The 3,791-nt window shown below is 46.5% G+C and overlaps 5 non-coding genes and 3 pseudogenes across 5 annotated transcripts; all 8 read left to right on the top strand.

Moving 5' to 3' along the window:
* The first annotated feature begins 488 nt into the window (after window positions 1–488).
* LOC124853882 lies at window positions 489–600 on the top strand. The gene has a single exon (XR_007034210.1). It is a non-coding gene; the product is annotated as a U5 spliceosomal RNA (small nuclear RNA).
* Window positions 601–778: 178 nt separating this feature from the next.
* On the top strand, window positions 779–967 carry LOC124854240. Its single transcript, XR_007034485.1, has one exon. It is a non-coding gene; the product is annotated as a U2 spliceosomal RNA (small nuclear RNA).
* A 496-nt stretch (window positions 968–1,463) lies between these two features.
* On the top strand, window positions 1,464–1,574 carry LOC124853879. The gene has a single exon (XR_007034208.1). It is a non-coding gene; the product is annotated as a U5 spliceosomal RNA (small nuclear RNA).
* Window positions 1,575–1,752: 178 nt separating this feature from the next.
* On the top strand, window positions 1,753–1,928 carry LOC124852870 (annotated as a pseudogene).
* A 501-nt stretch (window positions 1,929–2,429) lies between these two features.
* On the top strand, window positions 2,430–2,535 carry LOC124853890 (annotated as a pseudogene).
* Window positions 2,536–2,711: 176 nt separating this feature from the next.
* LOC124852952 lies at window positions 2,712–2,899 on the top strand. The gene has a single exon (XR_007033368.1). It is a non-coding gene; the product is annotated as a U2 spliceosomal RNA (small nuclear RNA).
* A 494-nt stretch (window positions 2,900–3,393) lies between these two features.
* Window positions 3,394–3,504, top strand: LOC124853668. Its single transcript, XR_007034008.1, has one exon. It is a non-coding gene; the product is annotated as a U5 spliceosomal RNA (small nuclear RNA).
* Window positions 3,505–3,682: 178 nt separating this feature from the next.
* On the top strand, window positions 3,683–3,791 carry LOC124853093 (annotated as a pseudogene).

The following is a 3,791-nucleotide window of genomic DNA, read 5'->3' as shown; positions in this document are numbered from 1 at the left end:
TACTTTGTAGAAAACCAAACACTCAAACAATTGTCGCGTATCAAAAGTGAATTCTACACTGGCTCAATGAAACTGAGGTAACGGCCTGGCACACACAAGGTGTGAAACCGCCTGATGGCTCACTGTTTAGTGACGTGACCATGCACGGGTCACAATGAGCTTGAACTGGATTCCAAATTGAGTTAAGCGCTTGTCAAGAATGGAAACTTGCTTTCACTCAAGACCTTCTGGGAGACTTGGTGAGAAACCAGAGTCAGCATTTTGGAGCGAATGTAAGTGGTTCAGGATGTATTGTTTAGGCAGGCTTAAAGCCAATAGCAGATAGTCAGGGCAGGAGGTAATAAAGACGTGTATAATTTTGGCTGGCAGATGGGGGCGGGTTGGGAATGTTGCATACTGGGATCTGACATGGAAAGCAAAGAGAGGCCTACCGTGAAGGTGGTGATCAGACCGAGAGGCTCCTCTGCTGCTCCAACAGAGGGCCATGCTGACTTGGTTTCTTTCTTCATAACGCACAAGTCTTTCGCCTTTACTAAAGACTTCCGTGAGAGGAACAAACATGAGTTGAATATATTTTTGGCAGGCTTTGCTGTATGGCTGAGCCTTATGAAATTGTGAAAAGTCAAAGAGCTGTCTAGGTCAGAAATCAAGCGCCACAAAGGAGAGCTTGGGCGGAGGTGATAAGCAGCAGCCATTGTTATGCACACCTACGAACGGGTACCACAACAAGTGAGATTTGTGCCAAGAGCTTGGCGTGGACATCCAACACTTGGGGCTTATCGCTTCTCGGCCTTTGGCTAAGATCAAGTGTAGTATCTGTTCTTATCAGTTTAATATCTGATATGTCCTCATATGAGGACTACATATTAAGCAGATTTTTGGCATGAGGGGCAGTAATTTGAGCTTGCTCCTTTCTCTCCACGCATCGACCTAGCATTGCAGTGCCGCTGGGAACGGTGCACTCTGTTCTTACCTTGTAGAAAACCAAACACTCAAACAATTGTCGCGTATCAAAAAGTGAATTCTACACTGGCTCAATGAAACTGAGGTAACGGCCTGGACACACAAGTGTGTGAAACCGCTCTGATGGCTCACTGCTTAGTGACGTGACCATGCACCGGGTCACAATGAGCTTGAACTGGATTCCAAATTGAGTTAGAAGCGCTTGTCAAGAATGGAAACTTGCTTTCACTCAAGACCTTCTGGGAGACTTGGTGAGAAACCAGAGTCAGCATTTTGGAGCGAATGTAAGTGGTTCAGGATGTATTGCTTAGGCAGGCTTAAAAGCCAATCACAGTAGTCAGGCAGGAGGTAATAAAGACGTGTATAATTTTGCTGGCAGATGGGGGCGGGTTGGGAATGTTGCATACTGGGATCTGACATGGAAAGCAAAGAGAGGCCTACCGTGAAGGTGGTGATGAGACCGAGAGGCTCCTCTGCTGCTCTCCAACAGAGGGCCATGCTGACTCTGGTTTCTCTTCATAACGCACAAGTCTTTCGCCTTTACTAAAGACTCGTGGAGAGGAAACAAACATGAGTTGAATATATTTTTGGCAGGCTTTGCTGTATGGCTGAGCCTTATGAAATTGTGAAAAGTCAAAGAGCTGTCTAGGTCAGAAATCAAGCGCCACAAAGGAGAGCTTGGGCGGAGGTGATAAGCAGCAGCCATTGTTATGCACACCTACGAACGGGGTACCACAACAAGTGAGATTTGTGCCAAGAGCTTGGCGTGACATCCAACACTTGGGGCTTATCGCTTCTCGGCCTTTGGCTAAGATCATGTAGTATCTGTTCTTATCAGTTTAATATCTGATATGTCCTCTATATGAGGACTACATATTAAGCAGATTTTTGGCATGAGGGGCTTGCTCCTTTCTCTCCACGCATCGACCTAGCATTGCAGTGCCGCTGGGAACGGTGCACTCTGTTCTTACCTTGTAGAAAACCAAACACTCAAACAATTGTCGCGTATCAAAAGTGAATTCTACACTGGCTCAATGAAAGTGAGGTATCGGCCTGGCACACACAAGTGTGTGAAACCGCTCTGATGGCTCACTGCTTAGTGACGTGACCATGCACGGGGTCACAATGAGCTTGAACTGGATTCCAAATTGAGTTAGAAGCTTTTGTCAAGAATGGAAACTTGCTTTCACTCAAGACCTCTGGGAGACTTGGTGAGAAACCAGAGTCAGCATTTTGGAGCGAATGTAAGTGGTTCAGGGATGTATTGTTTAGGCAGGCTTAAAAGCCAATCACAGTAGTCAGGGCAGGAGGTAATAAAGACGTGTATAATTTTGGTTGGCAGATGGGGGCGGGTTGGGAATGTTGCATACTGGGATCTGACATTGGAAAGCAAAGAGAGGCCTACCGTGGAAGGTGGTGACTGTGACCGAGAGGCTCCTCTGCTGCTCTCCAACAGAGGGCCATGCTGACTCTGGTTTCTCTTCATAACGCAAGTCTTTCGCTTTACTAAAGACTTCCGGGAGAGGAACAAACATGAGTTGAATATATTTTTGGCAGGCTGTTGTATGGCTGAGCCTTATGAAATTGTGAAAAGTCAAAGAGCTGTCTAGGTCAGAAATCAAGCGCCACAAAGGAGAGCTTGGGCGGAGGTGAAAAGCAGCAGCCATTGTTATGCACACCTACGAACGGGTACCACAACAAGTGAGATTTGTGCCAAGAGCTTGCGTGACATCCAACACTTGGGGCTTATCGCTTCTCGGCCTTTGGCTAAGATCATGTAGTATCTGTTCTTATCAGTTTAATATCTGATATGTCCTCTATATGAGGACTACATATTAAGCAGATTTTGGCATGAGGGGCAGAAATTTGGAGCTTGTTCTTTCTCTCCACGCCGATCACCTAGCATTGCAGTGCCGCTGGGAACGGTGCACTCTGTTCTTACCTTGTAGAAAACCAAACACTCAAACAATTGTCGCAGATCAAAAGTGAATTCTACACTGGCTCAATGAAAGTGAGGTAACGGCCTGGCACAAGCATGTGTGAAACCGCCTGATGGCTCACTCATAGTGACGTGACCATGCACGGGGTCACAATGAGCTTGAACTGGATTCCAAATTGAGTTAGAAGCGTTTGTCAAGAATGGAAACTTGCTTTCACTCAAAACCTTCTGGGAGACTTGGTGAGAAACCAGAGTCAGCATTTTGGAGCGAATGTAAGTGGTTCAGGGATGTATTGCTTAGGCAGGCTTAAAAGCCAATCACAGTAGTCAGGGCAGGAGGTAATAAAGACGTGTATAATTTTGGCTGGCAGGGGCGGGTTGGGAATGTTGCATACTGGGATCTGACATGCGGAAAGCAAAGAGAGGCCTACCGTGAAGGTGGTGACTGTGACCGAGAGGCTCCTCTGCTGCTCTCCAACAGAGGGCCATGCTGACTCTGGTTTCTCTTCATAACGCACAAGTCTTTCGCCTTTACTAAAGACTTCCTGGAGAGGAACAAACATGAGTTGAATATATTTTTGGCAGGCTTTGCTGTATGGCTGAGCCTTATGAAATTGTGAAAAGTCAAAGAGCTGTCTAGGTCAGAAATCAAGCGCCACAAAGGAGAGCTTGGGCGGAGGTGATAAGCAGCAGCCATTGTTATGCACACCTACGAACGGGCAACCACAACAAGTGAGATTTGTGCCAAGAGCTTGGCGTGACATCCAACACTTGGGGCTTATCGCTCGGCCTTTGGCTAAGATCATGTAGTATCTGTTCTTATCAGTTTAATATCTGATATGTCCTCTATATGAGGACTACATATTAAGCAGATTTTTGGCATGAGGGG

Source organism: Hippoglossus stenolepis, chromosome 10, assembly GCF_022539355.2.
Source record: "Hippoglossus stenolepis isolate QCI-W04-F060 chromosome 10, HSTE1.2, whole genome shotgun sequence".
Classification (NCBI taxonomy): domain Eukaryota; kingdom Metazoa; phylum Chordata; class Actinopteri; order Pleuronectiformes; family Pleuronectidae; genus Hippoglossus; species Hippoglossus stenolepis.
This window is presented reverse-complemented; position numbering and strand designations above follow the sequence as displayed.